This window comes from Diabrotica virgifera, chromosome 5 (assembly GCF_917563875.1).
Source record: "Diabrotica virgifera virgifera chromosome 5, PGI_DIABVI_V3a".
In the NCBI taxonomy this organism is placed as follows: Eukaryota; Metazoa; Arthropoda; class Insecta; order Coleoptera; family Chrysomelidae; genus Diabrotica; species Diabrotica virgifera.
In genome coordinates this window covers 256,962,370-256,985,606 of record NC_065447.1, presented here as the reverse complement: position 1 = coordinate 256,985,606, position 23,237 = coordinate 256,962,370, and the positions used below count along the sequence as shown (strand labels likewise).

Genomic DNA, 23,237 nt, shown 5'->3' with positions numbered 1-23,237 from the left:
GTATCTTGATGGTTTCCAATATTTCCAGTCTTTTGTTGACTCTTCTCATATTGACTCTTCTCATATTGACTCTTCTCATATTGACTCTTTTGAGCATAAAGTGGTAAAACTCTTTTTTACTAACTTAATTGTTAATAATTTGGTATTTGCCGCTCAAAATAAAAGTGCCCCACCGATATTTTTACCCATGAGCCGCCACTGAAAATGCAATGTGCAATATCTTCACGTCTGGCCCCCCTAAAAATTTTTTATGGGCGCCCATGCACCTATTGCCATCATCATCAATGGCGCTACAACTCTTCGTGAGTCTTTGCCGCGTTTACTATTGCCTTCCATGTTTGTCGGTCCTGTGCCACTAATTCCCATTGTCGCACACCCATTTTCTCTATATCTTCTTTGACTGCATCTTTCCACCTTTTTCTAGGCCGTCCTACAGACCTTCTCCCATCTGGCCTTTCCCAGAACACATTGTTTATAAGACGATTGTCGTTACTGCGTATCACATGCCCTGCCCATCTCAGTCTATTCGCCTTTATATATCTATAAACAATTAGAATTATATAATATCAGACGCAGAAGAAATCAAGTAAATATCCAACCTATGTGAATTTGAATAAGAAATTATAAAATAAAAAAATTAATTATATATAAAAATGTATTATAAAATAATGGTATAACTAAATAAATATTTATATAATAAAAAATTAAAAACTAAAAATTGAAAATTAAAAATTAAAAATTAAAAATCAAACAAAAAAAATACCCGACTTGGGCGTCGAAACATTAATAAAATCATTTTTAGGTAAAATTGTGGCTTATTTCCCATTTGAATATACTTGATTATAAAAATGCCACAAAAAAAAAATACAGCTAAACACTTGAAATTTTAAAATTCAATGGATATTTTCGGCTAAGGGTCTGAGGCTCACCGAAATACCATTGTGAATATTATACAAGTCAAATAGACCTACACTTACAATTATTTCTAACTATTTTTAGATTAATAGTGCTGGCATTTCTCATCTGAGAATGAGAACTGGAAGCACTATAAAAATTATACTTTCCCAAAAAAAAAATCAAATTTAAAATAAAAAAAAATTAAAAATTATATTTTGTTTATTAAAATTGTTTAGCATTGTTTATTAGAACTTTTATTAGAATTATTTATGATTTATCATTTTCAGAATTAGTAATAGATTTAGGGCCATTATTAATTAGTTAAATTAAATTAGAAAATTTGTAAAATAAAAATTATGTGTATCAACTACTGTAATCCCATCAGGAAACGACCTGGATTAGTCTCAAGAAGCAAGGATTAACTAGAAATAAATAAATAAATAAATAAAAATCTGACTAGATTTTCTTTTCCGAATAGAGACTCTAGCTCGTTATTGTATCTGCGTCTCCATCCGTTTGTCACGCTGTCTCTGCAAGGGACATCATTCGAAGGATTTTACGTTTCCACACCAGCAATTTATTTACTTCCCTTTTTGTTAGCGTCCATGTTTCTCTTCCATACGCGACTGCTGGTCGTATTATGGTCTTATATATTTGGATTTTTGCACCTCGTGAAAGAAATTTTGACTTCATTAGATGTTGCATTGCAAAGAAAGATCTGTTTCCTGGCATTATTCTCGTTTCAACTTCTTGCTCTAATTTGTTGTCATTTGTGATTGTTGCTCCTAGATATTTAAATTCTTTAACCACTTCGAAGTTGTGATCGTTTATAGTAATGTTTTGCCTTATTCGCCGTCGTTCTTGTTTTGAGACGACCATGTATTTTGTTTTGTCTTCATTTATTTTTAGACCGATGTTTAATGCAGCTTCTTCAAAGCTCGAGAAAATATCCTTAATTTCTAATGTTGATTGTGCTACTGCGTCTACGTCATCGGCAAAGGCGAGTATAATTTTTACTCCCCGAGCAGTTATGTACCTATTGTACCCCTGTTTAAAAAAATAGAAACGACGTTTCTGTTTATACTGAAGACGGCTTTTTATATGATACAAACATAACATAAATAGCAGTTTCAGAACCTTATTAAAAGAAGTATCACATCAAGTGTTCTGTTTTGCTTTTTTATCAGTTTCTACACTCAGTATGAACCAAGGCATTTAGAAAAAAGACACCGGAATAAATCGATTTTTAAATACAGCACCTTGTGCCACTCGTGTTTAGAATAACGTAAGGAAAATGTCTACAATAGAAAAATGGGCGGAAATGCAAAATTGCACTTTAAAGTGCATAAAATGCATCCAAAAGAGCATAAACATGTTAAAATAAGGTATATTGCGGGCCAGACTTTGTACTCGGGGATTTTGGCGTCGCTGAATACGAATGCGCCATTAGAACTGACACCCGGAGCACCTGGTGCCTAGTTAGATACGGCCACTGCTAAGGCAGGTCATATTCTGAAAGTTCGAGTTCGAGGGTTTTCATCACTAAAAGCATGCAAATAGATTCCTAGACGGTTTTTGGGATTGCTGAACACGAATAAGCTATTAGAACCAATCCCCGGACCACCTGGTACCCAGGGTCACTGCCAAGCAGGAGCGTCATTTGAAATTTTGATTGGGGGGGGGGGGCAAGCATTATATATCATCATCATCGGTGACCGCTGACAGCCCATGGAGGGCCATGGTCGCCCGTTGGGGTTTCTAGACTCTAAAGTTTTACATGGTGTGGAGGCCAGCCACACGCATTATATATACACGCCAGCATTATATATACAATACATTATATATGATGTAATAATGGCAATAGGCCCCCTGACCCTATCAAATGACGCCCCTGCTGCCAAGGTACGTCATCTTCGGGAATTTCGAGGGTTTTTGGGTACCAGGTTCACCGAGGGTAGATTCTGATGGCGTATCACTGTTCAGCAACCCCAAAACTCCCCAATTGATATGTTTACATCAATTTACTACCGAAAACCCCCGAAATTTCAGATGACGTAACTTAACAGTAACTCTGGGTACACCAGGTACACCGGAGGTTTGGTTCTGATGAAGTATTTGTGTTCAGCTACCCCAAAAACCCCCGAGTAACAAAATTTGCCCATTAGTATACTGATTCTGGCATGTTTATGCACTTTTGGATGCATTTTATGCACTGTAAATGCAACTAAGCATTTCCACCCATTTTTCTACTAGTCCTGTCGCCAGGGGGGGTACAACGGCCTCCTTAATTCAGATGGACCTACCCAAGTTTTTTTTATATATTTTGACCCGTAGAATACGAATTTTTTGGGTAACAGTTGATCCGGATGTCGATAAGATTGTTATAGACAAAGAACTTGAGGAATTACATAACAGCGATTTGTCGCAAAACAAAACATCTTTTTGTATTTTTTGGGCCATTTTAAGCAAAAAATATTTCTACAAGTTTTTTCTTAGAATGCATAGTTTTCGAGATAACCGCGGTTGAACTTTCAAAAAATCGAAAAATTGCAATTTATGAACCTGAATAACTTTTGATTAAAAAATAAAGTAGCAATTCTACTTACCGCATTTGAAAGTTTAAGTCAAATTATATCGGTTTTGATTATTTGCATTGCTAAAAATTAATTTTTTTATTGTTAAACTAATCTATAAACACATAGTGTTTCCCATGCCTAATACATACGTTTTAACGCATGCTACGTAGAAATTGCCTCGCTTGCACTTGTATCTACTCTACCTACTCGTTCGATTTTAAATGAGAAATCATATAAAACATCACTCACATACTAGGTGTTTATAGCTTTGTTTCACAATAAAATAATAAATTTTTAGCAATGCAAATAATCAAAACCGATATAATTTGACTTAGACTTTCAAATGCGGTAAGCAGAATAGCTACTTTATTTTTTAATCAAAAGATATTAGGGTTCAAAAATTACAATTTTTCGATTTTTTGGAAGTTCAACCGCGGTTATCTCGAAAACTATGCATTCTACGAAAAAACTTGTAGGAATATTTTTTGCTTAAACTGACCCAAAAAATACAAAAAGATGTTTTGTTTTGCGAGAAATCGCTGTTATGTAATTCCTCAAGTTCTTTGTCTATAACAATCTTATCGACATCCGGATCAACTGTTACCCAAAAAATTCGTATTCTGCGGGTCAAAATATATAAAAAAAACTTGGGTAAGTCCATCTGAATTAAGGAGGCCGTTGTACCCCCCCCCCCTGGCGACAGGACTATACTGTAAACTTTTTTACTATCGTCATCCCGAACATAATGCAAAAAGTTACAAGTACGTAGATAGGTGCTGCATTTAAAAATCGATTTATTATTCCCTAAATGCCCTGCTCTAGAACATTAATATGTCTCAACATTTTGTGGTTTGTGGAATGAATGTAAATTATTTTGTTAGATTAGGCTTCTATTTTGCATGTTTTAAATACCTATTGTGTCCCTGATTTTTCGCAGAAATTTGAGTGGGCGACAAAGATAATAAACACCTATCAGAGATTTTAACTGATTAGCCACTTGCTGTAATTCATAAATATCAGTTAAAGGTCAAGTATGCCTTACAAGAGGTTGCAAAAATCTTACGTAAGAAACGCGATGCATGCAAAGTAATCTCAATGTTTTGTGTAGCTTGATAGTAATTATAGTAATATGATATCATCTAGTTTCAGTATGCAAAACTTTTGCAGTGTTCCATTTGTGAAAGATACAAGGAGAATCACGCGGAAACTCGGGACTATTTTAAATCGTGTGTCTTCAGAATCCTATTAGGTAGGTTTAGTTGTCTACAAGGTATTTTTGTTCACAAGTCATCATCATTGGTTTTACAACCCCTGGTGAGTCTTGGCCTGTTCTAGAATCAGCTTCCATTCCTTCCTATCCCTCGCCTTGGTTTTCCAATTTCGCACTGTTAACACTCGCAAATCGTCTTCCATCTGGTCCTTAAATCGTGCTCTGGGTCTGCCTCTCCTCCTCACTCCATCCTCACCGTCTCGTTCATTCTCTCTAAGTGGCTCAGCTAAGCTCTCTCAGGCTTAGCCACCGCAGTCTTTTTAGTTTGATGGTTCTACCAACACTAGGTTCGCTATAAAGGCGTGAAGCTGAAAATTATAACGTCTACGCCATAATCGGTTCCCCTGCATGCCTTTATAAATATACACACACTCAAACTTATATGGAATCATCTGATATTTCTTACTATTTCGTGCGTATTTAAAAAAAACAAACACACGAAGTCAAACGATATTTATTTTAAAACAATTTAATAACAAATACATAACAATTAAATAAAACAATAAAGTATTTATCAAACAAATTGAAAGTAGTTGTTTTAAAGTCAATAGCATACAAAAGTTCAATGTAAAACAGTAAAACGAATAATGTTTAAATTGTTTTTATTTATTTTTTTGTATTTTCTGGTAGTCAGTGTTATCACCTCTAGTCCTTATGCAAGCTTCAGTTTGCTTGGGCACGCTGCTAATCAAATTATCAACATTTTGTTGTGGTAGGTTGCTCCATCCTTTAAGAGCAGCTTGTACTAGCCGTGCGGTGTTTTGTGGATTATCCCGGCGAGCTCTAATTTTTCTTATAAGCATATCCCTCAAATACTCTATAGCAGGGGTGGCCAAACTGTGGCTCGCGAGCCACATGTGGCTCTTTGAAGGATTATTTGTGGCTCTCAATAAATAGACCTGATTTACTTTTAATTTTTGTTTTTCAAAATGTCTTAAATTACTGACAACAAATATAAAAGACTAAGTGTAACATCAGGACATGGACGAGGAGACCATTTATCACTGTTGCTATTCAATTTGGCCTTAGAATATCTAATAAGTAAAATACCATTTGAGCTGACAGGAGGATTTGCGAATCGAGGATCAAAACCTAGGAGGAAAAGATATAGGAAAAGATATAGGACAATTAAACGATCTTGGAGAGCCGTTATTACTTTTGACGACTTTCCCTTGCTTTATTTTTGAGCTTTCCTAGTTCCTGTTACCTAGCATAAGTTTTGGACAGAACGCCCTGTATTACGCCTAGCTCTACAGCTATGTCCCTCTGAGCACATTACTTTCTCCACAAGATCAATAATATTTCCTCGTTGTAAGTCCTATAATCCCACATCAGGCATATTTTCGTTTTTGGACACAAAAGTTGGTTTATTTATTTTCGTTCAATTTGCAACTCAAGCAAATAACCTATACCGTACCGAGCTGTACTACCCGATTGTCTTATATATTCGTTTATTTTCAATAAAAGCCTTTATTCTTCGCAAAATTAACAAGTTTTTTCAAAAGAAATAAATATTAAACTAAAAAGGGGAAGTTCCCTAGGTTGGCTATATACAGGGTGTTTCATTAATAATTGTCCATACAGTAACTGGAGAAACCTTAGCACAAAATACGAAGATTTAACCTAAAACACTTAAATAAAATGTGGTTTTTTACTGAGTTACAGGGTGTTTTATCTAAAAATTTAAAAATAATTTTTGCTTAGCATTTTAAAATTATTCGACGTATCTTTTTCATACTTGACAGAAAGTATAGGTACTGTACAAACTACTAAATTACGTTAAACAAACGTTTCTGGCTATTACCAGAGGCGTACGACGGGGGAAAGTGAATGGTTGAACCTTTCCAAATTCTACGCCACTGGCGGAATTGCTATTTTAGTTAAATTTTTGGATTCTCCAATACTTTCTATGAAAATAATATACTCTTCATTCGTAACGATAGTCATTAGTTTTCGAGATCTTTGAAGTTAAAAATGAAACGACACGGTTATTTTGATTAATGTATTGTGTCGCTTCATTTTTGATTTCAAATATCTCGAAAACTAATCATTTTATCGTTACGAATGAAGAGTATATTATTTATATAAAAAGTATTGGAAAATCAAAAAATTACACTAAAATAGCAATTTCGTCAGTTGCGTAGAATTTGGGAAGGGTCAACCAGCCACTATCCCCTGTCGTACGCCTCTGGTAGTAGCTAGAAACGTTTATTTATCTTAATTTAGTAGGGTGTACAGTGCCTACACTTTCTGCCAAGTATGATAAGGATACGCCAAGTAATTTTAAAGTACTGGGTACAAATAATTTTTAAATTTTAATCATATGAATCATATCATAAATTAATTAAAATAACTGCCGTTTCATATTTAACTTCAAATATCTCGAAAACTAATAACTTTATCGTTACCAATGAAGAGTATATTATTTACGTAGAAAGTATTGGAGAATCTAAAAATGGAACTAAAATAGTAATTCCTCCAGTGGCGTAGAATTTGAGAAGGGTCAACCATTCACTATCCCCTGTCGTACGCCTCTGGTAGTAGCTAGAAACGTTTGTTTATCACAATTTAGTAGATTGTACAGTATCTATACTTCCTGCCAAGTATGAAAACGATACGTCGAATAGTTTTAAAATGCTGAGCAAAAATAGTTTTTAAATTTTTAGATAAAACACCCTGTAACTCAGTAAGGAACCACATTTTATTTAAGTGTTTTAGGTTAAATCTTCGTATTTTGTGCTAAGGTTTCTCCAGTTACTATATGGACAATTATTAATGAAACACCCTGTTATATACCATATAGTTAAAAAACTCGAACATGAAGTAAAAACCACTTCTATGTAATTGGTATTTTTATTAAAATTTAAAAAATCCCAATGGATTGAATACAATATGTCCAATTCAGAACGTTTTCGGACCTATCAGTCCATCATCAGTGAATTCGAATACTTGCTAAATAGCCCCAGAACCAAACAATGGTTGAATTTATAATTCAATCTACATTATGTCATAGTAATTTTGAACAGGCTAAACGCCGATGTTAAAAGATATAACCTCCGGGAACATGGTGAAACCCTACCAGGAAACTTAACCATCTTAGGCCAACGTTGACTACCAAGTGTCAAAAGTTTGAAAGGAACTCAAGTTCCTTTGTTCCTTGAGTTCCTTTCAAACTTTTGACACTTGGTAGTCAACGTTGGCCTAAAATGGTTGTTTAAGTTTCCTGGTAGGGTTTCACCATGTTCCCGGAGGTTATATCTTTTAACATCGGCGTTTAGCCTGTTCAATATTACTATGACATAATGTAGATTTAATTATAAATTCAACCATTGTTTGGTTCTGGGGCTATTTAGCAAGTATTCGAATTCACTGATGATGGACTGATAGGTCCGAAAACGTTCTGAACACATTTGATTCAATCCATTGGGATTTTTAAAATTTTTAATAAATATACCAATTACGTAGAAGTGGTTTTTACCTCATGTTAGAGTTTTTTAAATAAGTATTACTTTGAAATACATTGTGATTCCATATAAGTTTGGGTATGTGTATATGAGGATTTTACGTTCAAAACAGCATAAACGTTCTTCATCGCTTTTTATTATCGCCCACGTAGTTCTTTCAGTTTGTTTTCCATATACACTTTCTTCTTTCTTTTAACTATTCGTTTTTCGGCTCGTCTCACCTGTTTAGGCTCTTCCTCCACTTTTCTCTTTCTTCGCCCTTGGAACCATGTATATGTTTGATTTTTTCTTTGCGTTGCTTGTGCTCATTCCTCATCGTACCAGTCCGACCTTATTTTTCCACGCTTTTGTCTTCCAATTATTTCAGCTGCTACCTTCTCCAATATGGTTCTGCACTGCCTCCAATACTTATTAACGTCTTCAACTATACCACCTGTATAGTCTCCTAGTTTACCTTCCAGACATTCCTTAAATTTCTTAGCTGTGTTAGGGTAAGAACAGAACAAGTGGGTCGAGGTGGAGGTGTAGGTCGCGGTAGATGCTACTAGTTAAGTCGCGGTCGATGCCGACAGCACATAGCAAGGAGGTCACCTGCGCTGTCAGTCGAGCTAGAACCACTATCAAGTGAAGTAGTTTAATGAAATTTGAATGACAAAAAGACTGTGCTTTTGCGATGTTGTGTCAGTCAAGTGATGATAGTGATGAAATGTCAGCTGTAAATAATCAGATCCTCCTTCATATTTCAAAAATTTACTGAATTTAATTACTTTAGAAATTCAAAAATAAACTCGATACAAAAAGGGATTATATAAAAAGTATCAACACAGATAGCGCAGGTAATGACAACTTGGCTTCGAACGGACCAATCACAGGGAAGCATCCTTGTAGGCCGCGCAGTAGACATCCATGTAAAATAAACTCATTTTATTTTCAAAAGCATCGATGTAAACCTCCTGGACCGCATCGCGCTAAACCTCCACCGCGACTTACCTGCTCTGTTCTCTTCCATTCACTGCAATGTGTTTGTTTTATATGGATATCGATATCGACCGCGACCTCCACTTCCACCTCCACCGCGACCCACTTGTTCTGTTTTTACCCTAACACTTGTATGCTACAGATAGCTACAGAGAGCCTCTTGTACCCACCGAAAACCAAACTGTGTATGGCTGATTTTCTTTACACAGTCTATGCATCTATGCATCATTTTTGATGTATGATTTTTAGAAATAACTTGAAATGACCTATTACGCTGATGGTACGCAATTCATTGCATGATACAGATTTTGTTTTCTTTGGTAAAGCAATTTACTGTTCTACTGCTGAAAAAGCAACTTCCCTAAGAAGTATATAAATATTATCTTTTTGTATCTATTATTTACATTTTTAAAACGATAGAAACCGAGAACTTCAATTATGTAACAGGAATCAGTGCTTAGTGATTATGAAAAAAATATTTAGATTTTCAATATCCTGTTTTTTACATGGTTTTTTTACATGTTTTGCCAATTTCAAAATATAGATCAAAAATATTTACGTATTTCAATTCATAACACAGATAATTCCATGATGCTGTAAGTTACTTAATTGAATAACTTATAAGTAATTTGAATAGTTATTGTAACAAGAATTTGTAAATATTTAAGATATTATATCCTACTTACTATAAGTACATTCAAAATAATATTCAAAACAAATATGGACAAGTACACATCTTCAAATACGTTTAAATTTAAATAAAAATAGATTTTTATCTAACTTTATTTGATCATGGTAATTTTATAATAATACAAAGCAAACAAGGACAAGATAGATTTACGAGGACAGAATGAAAAGAAATCGGTGTATTGGTTCTTCTTCTTTTGAGTGCCGTCTCTCAATCAGAGGTTGTATATCATCATCACTATCTTTACTCTATCTATCGCTGCTCTGAAGAGTTGTATGGAACTGCATTTAAACTAATAAATAAATTAATATTTTATTGAATTTGATCCCGTAATTGGTACATGTCCAACTCAAAGTACGTCTAACGTCGGACGTCCGAAAGATTATCCATTTATAGTCCATCGACGTTAAGACTATAATTGGACCTATTTTGGGCACGTATGTTCAACTTCAAAAAGATGCGTTCAAGATTGATCTGTAGTACGGATAAATTGATAAAAATTGTATTGTTGCTTATTAGAATTAATTAGCAAACTTATATCCTCTTAGTAACTAGAATAATAAAAAATTATAACGAATAAGCTACAAACAAGATTTTCACACATTTTTCTTCTTCTTCTTCACCATGTGTTCGTCCACTGCTGGACATAGGCCTCTTCCATTTGCTTCCATCGATTTCTACTCTTGGCAATTCTCATCCACTGCTTGCCTGCGACCCGTTTGATATCATCCGCCCACCTCTTCTGCGGTCTGCCTACTCCTCGCCTGTTCTCTCTTGGTCTCCAGTTTGTTAGTCTCTGTGTCCATTTTTCGGGATTATCTCGGGCAACGTGTCCGACCCATTGCCGCTTGAGCCTTGCTATACGTTTTGCGACATCAGTAATCTTTGTTCTTTCACGAATGTCGATATTTCGAATTCTGTCTTTCAAACTAATCCCTAGCATGGCCCTCTCCATCGCTTTTTGGGTTGTACTGAGCTGCTCTAAGGTTTTCTTTGTAAAGGTCATGGTCTCCTGTCCATATGTAGTTACAGGCAAGATACATTTGTCATAAACTCTACGTTTTAGACACATTGGTATATCTTTATTCTTCAAGATAAAGCTTAACTTGACGAAAGCTATCCAAGACAATTGTATGCGCCTTTTTATTTCGGCTATTTGGTTTTCTTTCCCGATTTTAATGGTATGTCCAAGATATATACATATAGTGGTCTACATTTTCAAGACTGACGTTTTCATACATTACTTAAAAACAAAAACATGTTTTGGATATTAACTATACAATTTTGAACTAAACATATGATGTAACCTTTTCCATTTCAATGATTTTATTAACCTAAATAAGTTAACATTTTATTGAAATGTATTTGCTAGTTGATCCCGTAATTAGTGTAATATGTCCAATGTGGACATCCAGAAAACGTCCGTATTTCGTCCAGTACGGACTTCCAAAGGACGTCCATATTTATTCCACCCGAAGTACGTCCAATGTCGGACGTCCGAAAGACGTCTGTTTATAGTCCATGGACGTTAGGACCAAAACTGGACCTATTTTGGACGTCCAAAGGACGTCGTGTGCTATTAGGAGCAGGATGACTTGTAGGACGACATATCTGGATTCGTTTCGCATAATGTATCCGAAGTATTGTAACTTTCGAGATCTGATGGTGGTCAGTACCTCTCGGTTCATCTTCATTCGCATTTTGTTATATCTTTTACTTATTATAATAGTGACACTTTCCCTAGACTGAGAACATTTTTGCATGACCTGGTAGGTCTGTTTTTGCGAAATTAATCTATGAAATATCTTTAGTTCATTTATTTTAAGAAACTGTTTTGACAAAATGTTAATATTCAGAGATATCACTAACCCTATCAATAAAAATTGAACGCAATAAAACAATAATTCTGCTGGATTGTTTTTGGCATCTATATTGACAAATTGTTAGCAATATTTCAATTGTTTTTCTCTTATATTAGGACATAATATTTGATTGGAATATTACGCACTGTTTATTGTGTCTTCCTTGTTTTCTATTTTGATATATTTTCTGGATCATTATATCTCAAAGCTTGCAAGGTTTTGCTCGTATACGTCTTAGATATATTCTTTCGCAGTCAGTTCCAATGTCTTCTACATCTTCTTCTTAGGTCAGGCGAGATGTTAGTCTCTGGCACTTGGTAGTAAGGCCTTTGAACCATACCTTGTTTTTTTCCTTACACTCTAATAAGTTCTGTGGTCTCAACGAAGGCTAAAAACTTTCTAATTGGTAGTTTTAGGATCTCTTCTGGTTCAAACCTCAGTTGACATCACTTATAGTATAAGAGCTGTGAGACATTTTTGAGTAGGTATTTTAGGCAACCTGAAAATTTTTCAGGTGACTCTTCTATGATAGCCTAATACAAAAATGCCGGTCTGGCGGGAGGGTAGCGGTTATTTTCCCCCAAAAATCCTTCCCAAGGTTAAAAAAGGGTAAAAATTGTTATTACAAAAAATATCATTGATATGACTTGAAAGTAAATTTAAATATTCAAATATAAAGAAAATAAACAGGCCAGGCGATTTGAGGGCGATTTTAACTCTGCAAGATACTTGCATGGGCGCCCCAGGATTATTTTCAGGGGGTGCATCTGAACTTCAGCAGATTTCATCTGAACCTGTACATACTATTAACGAGTATAAAATATACAACTATACATGCATAGTTATGTACATTCCTTCCGGACAGGGAGGTGCAATTTTTATTTTGACAGGGTATTTTTTAATTTTAAAAATAAATATTCTACAAAAGATTTTTTTTTGGTGAAATTTTCCAATTGTCATGTGATCAAATAAATTACGCATGCATATAAATGAAAACCGCTATAAGTAAGCAGCGGTGTGAGAAAGAGCGTATACCGATAGCTATTTGCGTCCTCTGTTGTAGTTGAGTGAGTCCGTTCGCTCGAGAAAATCACGTGACCTTGCGATATCCATGTTGTTGTGCCTCGAAACGTTAGAGTAATTATTATATATATTATAGTTTTTAAGTAATTTTTCTTAATTAAAGGAAAATAATACGTACTATACAATAGATTTTGCAAATATGATAGAAAAAGACAAATTTATTATTATAAATATATAGGTAGAAAATATAAAACTATAAACTAAATTAATTCGGTGTCCGAATCTTGTACTTCTTCTTCAAAGGCCTCATCTGAGCTTAAATGTTCATTCTGTTCTTCTTCGTCAGACTCCCCTCGAGACTCAGATTCGTCTTCTACATGATCTGTAAATAGTTGTAATATGTATTTAGAATTGATTAAAAATTAATCAGTGATTAATTAATTGAGTTGCTACGTATTCTCTGTCCTTTTATACGAAGTCGAAGCCTGGATAATCACGGGCGCATCTGAAGAAAAATTGACCATTGTTGAGATGTGGTGTTATCGAATAATGTAAAAAATATCATGGACACAACACTCTACAAACACGAAAACATTAGGTAAGATAAAAAAAAAGGCAAAAGAAATACTCAACACTATGAAGGAAAGAAAAATGAGCTAAAATAAATATTCATTCTCTTCTCCTTTGTCAGACTCCCCTCGAGACTGAGATTCTTCTGCCTGATCTGTAAATGATCTGTAAATAGTTGTAATATGTATTTAGAATTAATGAAAAATTACCAATGCTTAATACTTTTCCTTATATAACCAATCACATCACGTTTTTTATTTCTTAGTGTAGGTATTACCAAAGTAGCTCATGTTTCTTTCCTTCATAGTGTTGAGTATTTCTTTTGCCTTTTTCATCTTTATTAATGTTTCTGTGTTTGTTGCGTGTGTCCATGATATATTTAACATTATTTGATAACTCCACATCTCAACAGCGTCTTTCTTCAGATGCGCCCGTGATTGTCCAGGCTTCGACTCCGTATACAAGGACGGAGAATACGTAGCAACTCAACTAGTTAATTACTAATTAATTTTTAAATAATTCTAAATACATATTACGACTATTTACAGATCATGTAGAAGAGGAATCTGAGTCTCGAGGGAGTCTGACGAGAAAGAAGAGAATGAATATTTAAGCTCAGCTGAGGAGTTTGAAGAAGAAGTACAAGATTCGGACAGAATTAATTTAGTTTATAGTTTTATACTTTTCTACCTATATATTTATAATAATAAATTTGTCTTTTTCTATTATATTTGCAAAATATATTGTATAGTACGTATTATTTTTCTTTAATTAAGAAAAAGTTACTTAAAAAACTATAATATGTTATAATACATACTCTAACGTTTCGAGGAACAACAACATGGATATCGCCAGGTCACGTGATTTTTCTCGAGCGAACAGACTCGCTCAGCTACAACAGAGGACGCAAACAGCTATCGGTATACACTCTTTCGCACACTGCTGCTTACCTATAGCGCTTTTCATTTATATGCACGCGTAATTTGTTTGATTACCTGGCAGTTGGTAAATTTCACTAAAAAAACTGTCTTTTAGAATGTTTATTTTTAATATAAAAAAAATACCCTGTCAAAATAACAATTGCACCTCCCTGTCCGGAAGAAATGTACATAGTTAGGCATGTATAGTTGTGTATTTTATACTCGTTAATAGTATGTACAGATTCAGATGAAATCTTCTGAAGTTCAGATGCATCCCCTGAAAATAATCCTGGGACGCCCATGCAAGTATCTTGCATAGTTAAAATCGCACTGGCCTGTTTATTTTCTTTATATTTGAATATTTAAATTTACTTTAAAGTCACGTCAATGATATTTTTTGTAATAACAATTTTTACCCTTTTGTTTAACTTTGGGGGGGATTTTTGGGGAAAATAACCGCTGCCCTCCAGCCAGACCGGCATTTTTGTATTAGGCTATCATGGAAGAGTCACCTGAAAAATTTTCAGGTTGCCTAAAATACCTACTCAAAAATGTCTCACAGCTCTTGGACCATTAGCATATTGCAATGGCATAGTACATGTATAGTCCAAGTAATGAAGCTTAAAATAGGACAAAACCTCGCAATTTTTACAAAATGGATTGATTTGCTTGAAAATTTGAGAATAAGTAGTGGATAGTCCAAAGATCAAAATCTATATGATGCCGAAAGGCGCTTTTACCATGGGGGTGGTTGCCACCCCATCTCGAGGGTGGAAATTTTTATTATATTTTGACCGCAAGAGTTGGTAAAAACATTCATTATAAGCAAAAAACGTTCTATACATTTTTTTGATAAAATTAATAGTTTTCAATTTATTCGCTATCGAAAGTGTTAATTTTATATCGAAAAAATTAATGTTTTTAATCAGTTTTCTGCTAATAACTCAAAAAGTTTTCGTTTTATCAAAACAAATTTACTTAACAAAAATGTATCTTTTGAAAAAATAAACCAAACCGTTTTTTTTTATTTTCTTTATGACTAGAGCTCCATTTTCCCGGCCCCTTTTGATTTTGCGGGAATCGGGAGTCGATAATTTGGATTTCCCGGGACTTCCCGGGATTCAGGAAATTTAAAAATAAAAAAAAGAAATTGTTTTTTAATTCTTTATTTTTTTTTCAGTGCAATTAAGTACTTAGTATAAAACCGTATAAAATTCAAAATTTTAAAGGAAATAAATAGGAAAATTATAAATTTTTGTTTAATTTAAATTTTCGTTGTTTTTATGATTGAAATATGCTTTAAGAAAACATAAATTGTTCAGTGTTCTGGTTCTTTTTTTTTTACAGAAATATGCTGAAGTTACAAACGCACCTTAGCTTTCTGTTGATGTAGGCCTGATGGTTTTAAGTGCAGTGAATAATTTTTTTAAATGTCTGGTCAGCTTATTTGAATTGACGTACAAGCTCTTGTTTAATGACCTTTTATAATTCTTCATAGACATAGTTTTAATTCAAAATAAATATTGATGTTATAATTGTAGATGCAAAATGAATCAGATCTGTCTCATAAACATTAGAGTGTTTATGATAACCGATAATATGGTACATTCTGATTTAACGCCAAAATTGGAAGGTTTAAAATACAATATATGTACAGTCTGTTCCAGCGGAAATTTGACCCCCTCAGAAACTCAGAAACCAAGAGCTTCTTCAAAATTAAAAAAAAAACACGTAAATTTTTAATGGAAGGAGGACGAATTTTCATGCAAAATTCATGCCCTCAAATGTAACCCCCTACTGCCCCGCATCGACCACTACTTTTTTTTTAAATAGCAAGTGTGGTCGAGTGGCACATCATTTGAAAGGTAATTTTTTTCTCTAAACGACGCCCTATTTTTTTTAATTTCCTTGATAAGTTTGAAGATAATTTTGGACTTAACAAACTTATTATGAATAGGGAACTTGCATAAAATTTAAAATTGGAAAAAATGTTATAAATCACAACAGAACATAATTTAAAACATGTATCAATGATAAAAAGTTTTGTTTGTCTTTCGTTTTTCCCCTAAAGACGATTAAAAATTCAAATTATTCCAGCCAGCAAAAAACTCGTCGTGACGCCATATAGTTTTGCATTTACATTTTACACCAAAAAGTAAACAAAATTAATTAGACATTATAAACGTCAGTAAAAAATACAGTTATGTGACGTTAAAAGTGTTTTTGTTCGTTTGAACTATTCATAGAAAATTTTTACTTTTACAAAATGGTTTTATTTTCAATAGTAAACCTTCTTTTCCTTCCTTCAAAAATTGTATCAAACTCCAATCTCAACAAACTGGTATATATTATTACAACGACATACGATAAATGTCATTAGAATATAAATATTTTTCCTTTATTACCCTACGACGAGCTGGCCAAATACCCAAGTAGGTGGAGGCCAATAAACTAAAGAAGGAAAAGAAGAATATACCTAAATATAACGCTGTGTCTAGGTACACGCTAACGTGTACGCAAATAAAAAAGTTAATGTCAGAGTGTTGGAATTTGTTTAATTGCGTTGTGTTTATACTTTAATTTAAATATTGATTAGTAAAGAGATTTCTTATTTTTTATTTGTTTAGTGTTTGTTTTTAAATTAACTATGCAGTGTGGACAATTATTTAGTTTTTTTAATGAGTTTAACAACATTTTAAAACAGTATGAAAAAGTTAAGAGACTTTAAATTAATATATATTTTTTAGTTATAAGTGAAATACAGTATTTAGTATTACAATATAGTACAATATGTTACAATTTAGTATATGCAATATTTAGTATTACCGTCCAAAATTAAAATAAAAGGAAGACCTAAAGCTTTCACAATAATAATTAACTTGTTATGAAGCTATTTCCTTGTGGCATTTTTGTAATCAACTATTCTAAATGGGAACTAAGCCACAATTTAACTAAAAAAATGATGTTATTAACGTTTCAACGTCTAAATCGGACGTCGTTGTCAAAATATAAAATATTATTAAATTAAACAAAAATGTTCTTGTTTACTAAAAAATTTTTTCTAATAATTTATTTAATCTGACTAATTTTTGTATTTTGACAATGACATCCGATTTGGACGTCGAAACGTTAATAAAATCTTTTTTTAGTTAAATTGTGGCTTATTTCCCATTTAAAATAGTTGATTATAATAATTAACTTACGTATAAAAATTATTTTAGCAATATTTTGTACGTGTCATGTCAACTAAATACATATATTTATTTTGCTAACCTAAATATATACTTTTATTATATACATTGATTTATTACAATTAAGTTTGAAACATCTGAATAGTTCTGCTTCCCTTCCCTTAACAAATATTGTTCTATCAAACAAACACTAAACATATCAAAATAGCATGTATTTACCAAAATATACAGTCACTACGTACGTTAAATAATGACGTCACTGGCTTAATGAAGTTTAATTTGCGTGTATGTACCTAACTTTTTTATTTGCGTACACGTTAGCGTTTACCTAGACACAGCGAAATATAACCATAATAATAACTAATGTAAAACTAGGTGACGTCACGGACCGTTCGAACTACTTTAAAATACCGAAGACTTTAAATTTGTACTTCTAAGTTATTATGAGGTTTTGAAGCGTGAAATTTTGGAAATCTCATTTTTATACAAAACTGAACATTATTATGTAATAAAAAAAAATGTGCAAGTTCCCTATTAGTTAATTATTGAATTAATTAATTAATGAATTAGTTAAGTCCAAAATTATCTTTAAGGTTATTCCTGAGAGAAAACAAAACCTTTCAAATGATGTGTCACTCGCCTACACTTGCTATTTATAAAAAAAACTTGGGAGCTGATGCGGGGCAGGGAAAGGGGGACAAATTTTGCACAAAAATTCGTCCCCCCTCAATACAAATTGACATGTTTTTTTTAATTCTGAAAAAACCCTTGGTTTCTAGTTACTGGGGTGGGGGTCAAATTTTCGTTGGAACACTCTGTATATGTAATTGAAAAAGAAATATTTCAAGTGGAACAGTGGAAAATAATAGCCTCCCGGCTATCTGTGTAAATGTCGATTCTTTTCGCTTTAGGGTCTCTATCTATGATTTCACCATGGGACACAGTTGTATGTTCTAAGACTCCTGATCCAGTACCATGGGCAGTTTTAGATCCACCAGTGAACCGTATTAAGTCCCAATTAATATTTTGGCCTTTTTGTTCTCTAGATGGTATAATTGTGTTAATCTTCTCAGTGACGATTATTCTGATGTAATTATATCTGAATTCATCATAAAGATGGACTCCTCAAGTATAGTTCAGTAGTTTTATGTGTCTATTCAATACATAATTCGGCCTCCATTTAGCATCCAAAGGCACTATATTTGCGAACTTATTTGCGGCACTATATATACTAAATATTACAAAAATATCTTATATAAATAGTTTTTAGATAATAGTACTGACTGCCTTATCTTATGAACCGAATCTGGTACAAAGCAATTTTTACTAAATATAATACTTGGTACCAATGTTTTTACGCATTTTCTTTGTTTTTATGAAGATATCTTAATAACGGTATATCTAGTGTTACGTCATTTATTTAGTTTCTGTTTCATTGGAGAAAGTTCACGAGAAGTGTTTGATTTATAACTAAGAAAGTCCACTGCAAATAAAATAATTTAAAGATGATAGTGTTATGATATTTCTTGTACTGAGCAATTTCTATATTATATGGATACGCCTGATGGGGGTAATTTGGAAAGCACTCATTAAAGATACCCACTCATTGCAAAACTAAGACTATTAACCTTACTTGTGATAAAACAGTATGCAGGTCACTGACTTCTTACCTAAGAAGTAGTTGATAATCAAATGCATCGTAAGTAATTAAAAATTAAAACAATGAGTTTTTTATATTAAAGTTATACTACTTTTACCTTTAAGTTTTATTTCTATTGATTTTTCGCACAGTGTATCACTCTTTTCATTCCATTTTCTTTTTGTTATCAAGCTCGAACTCTGTTTCATGCATCTATATCCATTCCTTTATTCCTTTGGTTAAATCATTTTTGGATTTAAATCATTAAGCTATCCTGTACCATTTTATTCTTCATGTGTCATCTCCTCTAATAGTCCAAGTAATGAAGCTTAAAATAGGACAAAACCTCGCAAATTTTACAGAATGAATGGATTTGCTTGAAAATTTAAAAGTAAGTAGTGGATAGTCCAAGGATCAAAATCTATATGATGTCGAAAGGCACTTTTACCATGGGGTGGTTGCCACCCCATATCGTGGGTGGGCATTTTTTGTTATATTTTGACGGCAAAAGTTGGTACAAACATTCACTTTAAGCAACAAACGTTCTATACATTGTTTTGATAAAATTAATATTTTTCGATTTATTCGCTATCGAAAGTGTTAGTTTTATATTGAAAAAATTAATGTTTTTAATAAGTTTTATGCTAATAACTCCAAAAATTTTCGTTTTATCAAAACAACTTTACTTAACAAAATTGTACCTTTTGAAAAAATAAACAAAACTGGGTTTTCTCATTTTCTTTAAGACCAATAGTAATCGAGCTATACTTTAATACATGTTAGCTCTTCTTCGTCAAATGCTAAATATTGTAGTTTCAAAGTCAAAAGACGGGAAAACTATGCATTAAAATATTTAAAAATATCTATCTTCAGAAATAAAAGAAAAGTCTCTAGCTTAAAAATTAAGTGACTTATAATGAAAATAATGTCATTTTTTCAGCGAAAAAGTGATCGGAAGCAACCTTCTAATCACCACCCTAATTAAAATTAGTCATTGACCTTATTTGGTCCTCTTTATTTATGTATTATTAATATTTTCTAGAAGTTTGACAGACTTAGAATGATTAGTTTTTAAAAAAATGGAGTTAAAAGCGAATAACGAATTTTTGTAGTTTGGAAAAAAATGGCCTTATCTTCAGAATAGAAAGATTAGCGTCAGAGATACGAAAAAATGTTTAAATATGAAATTGTAGCTTATTTAATTCCCAAGAACCTGGTTTGCAAACAATTTTCTACGGCAAAAATTGAGTGAGCCATTGACAATTAAAACTTGTAATGGCATGCAAAATCCACCTTTACCAACCCTTTCAATGTCACCTCTTTTTGCAACTGAGGATTTTAAAAAGATTTAATATTAGTAGGCTTATAGATCTTGCAATAATCTACAAAATTCTTTTTACCAAACTTTCTGAGATAAAAAATAAAAAAGTTACGGTTAAAAAATCAATATATTTTTTTGAAAAAAAAAAGGAGATATCCAATTGGAAACATAACAATGTAAGTTAGCGGTGTTTTTAGTCCTTGGCCTTACTCATTCTTCTTTATTTATATATTATTAATAGAGTCTAGAAGTTTGACTGGCTTAGAATGATTAGTTTTAAAAGCAGGAGTTAAAGCGAATAACGAATTTTTGTAGTTTTGTAAAAAATGCCATTTTCTTCAGAATAGAAAGATTAGCAACAGAGATACGAAAAATTTTTTAAATGTAATTGTAGATTATTTAATTCCCAAGAACTTGGTTTAAAAAAAATTTTTCTACGGCAAAAAATGAGTGAATCGTAAATGAGTATATTATCGAAAAACATTGATTTTTTCGATATAAAACTATAACTTTCGATAGCTATTAAATCGAAAACTATTAATTTTATCAAAAAAATATATAGAACATTTTTTGCTTAGAATGAATGTTTTTATCAACTTTTGCGATCAAAATATAATAAAAAAGAATGTGTGCGTACTTTGTACGCACGTAAGAAGTTATACTTCTATTATATGATTTCAACGAAATAAATATATTTTCAACAGGTATTCAACAGGTACTTTCCAAAAATGTTTATTAAAACAATACCAAAAAAAAATAGAAAACACACTGATTTTAACCGGGGAACTACCTCTACCACTGAGCTATACTCCCATTTTTTTACGGATTTCAAGATTTCCAGACATAGTCACAAATAGATCAAATGAAGTATAAAAATACTTTAAATATTACTTACTAACTTATTCCCGGGGAAGACAAATCCAAAGACACAAAAATTATAATAAATATATTTAATAAAAACACTAATATATTCTTTCCACACCCTTTTTGGAATGATACATATGTAACTTAAAAGATTTAGCAACGAACTCCATATCGTCTGTGTGCGCATGCGCGCTGAATAATAAAAATTATCTTCCAATCGCGCCTAAAGAAGTATAACTTCAAAAATTTCCACCCCCCGATATGGGGTGGCAACCACTCCCATGGTAAAAGCGTCTTTCGGCATGATATAGATTTTGATCGTTGGACTATCCACTACTTACAAATCGATCCATTCTGTAAAAATTGCGAGGTGAAAAGCTTCGGTTCCTGGACTATAAGAAGGTCGGCAACCATCATGGCAATTCGCACTTTCGATACCGCTGCTCTAACTAAAGAGATCAGCAAAAGTGCAGTTAAACCAAGAGATGTGTCTTCTTCCACGACTCCTTCTACCCTGCATTCTTTCTTGTATTATTGATTGCAACAAGTGATAAAGCTCGCCACTCATGGCATGTCCCAGATATTGCAGTTTTCTAACTTTAATTGTATTTAAAATCTCTCTTTATTTTCCCATTCTTCTCAACACCTCGACATTTGTGACTCTATTCACCCAACTTATTCTTAATATCCTTTCCTGGTCTATAAGATCCTGTTTTCATGTTAAAGTTTATCTCTAATTCCCTTTTAACATTTGTTGGTAACACCAGAATACGTGCTCTTCATTCTGGAAGAGCTCCAATTTTGTATCAAAATTTGCTTCTCCCTCCAATCAGAATACGTGCTCATAACATTCCAGCTGTTGTTAATTATCTCCTTCAACCCAATTATTTATTTTATTATTTCCTCATTTATGTTTACTATCTCTTCGCCTTCCTTTCCCATGCCTTCCTCTAGGCCGTTGTTGTATTATTCCCAACTTTCTTTCGCATTATCAATCTCTAATTGTATCTATTTAAAAAGATTGCTCTCTCTCCTTTTTCTCTTCCTTGTGTTTTCGTTTTCACCCTAATCTATTATTCCTGACCATGTTTCGTCCTTCACTAATTTTATTTTCTCTGTTGCATAATTTTCTTCTTCAATATGTTTTAACCTATTTGATGTGATTATTAGTCCCACTTCCTTGTTTTGCCCTCTCCTTTGTGTATACTCCTAACCATAGTAGTCAGTATCCGTTGTGTATTTTTAAGCCTTTTCTTTTATCTTTCAGTTATTCCCAGAATCTCTATTTTTCGGCATATCATTTCCTTAACCAGTTTTATCTTCTTTTTTCTACTACCTCTGGCGTTCCATGTTTCCAATTTAATCTCTCCCTTTTCTCTGTTCTCTATCCTGTCTTTTTTCTTCCTCTTTACATTATTATTTGTTTTTATATTTAGTCCTTCCAAATTCTTGTCCCTATTCATAACCTTGTTCGTCATTGTATTTGGTTCCGCTTCTTGGTTCCTTTTAGTTTTTTTGAGTGTTTTTCCTGGGTTTATTCCTATTTGAACCTCTACATCTTCCTATATATCCATAGTCATGCATATCTTCATAGTATTATTCTTATCTTTTTCATTCTTCGCCACTTTTCTGGCCTTGGCCTTTATTTCCCTTTATTTCTTTGTTAAACCATACTCTATGTAAATTATTTTTCCTTGCATATCTTTTAGTTTATTTGTGTCTTTAAAATACTATATCCTTGTCTTCCATATCCTTTTCAGTTTTCCAGCGGCTCCAGATTTGTTTCAGTAAACTTCAGTGACTCTTTGACCAATTGAATAGCACTAGTGTTTAAGTCCAGGTTCTTTATTACTATATTGTTCCTCCGTTTTTATTTCTCTAGCTGCTCGATTCTATATTTACAAAAAATTAATCCTCCTCCTCCTTTGATATCTTTTCTCCTTCGTAAGGATGTAGTGGCGTCATGTAATTAAT

General features: G+C 32.9%; 1 protein-coding gene across 1 annotated transcript in view; it reads left to right on the top strand.

Annotated features, from left to right (window-relative positions):
* LOC114334834 (zinc transporter ZIP1) overlaps nt 1-23,237 on the top strand; it is a 100,028-nt gene that overhangs the window by 35,917 nt on the left and 40,874 nt on the right. The gene's annotated exons all lie outside the window — the stretch shown is intronic.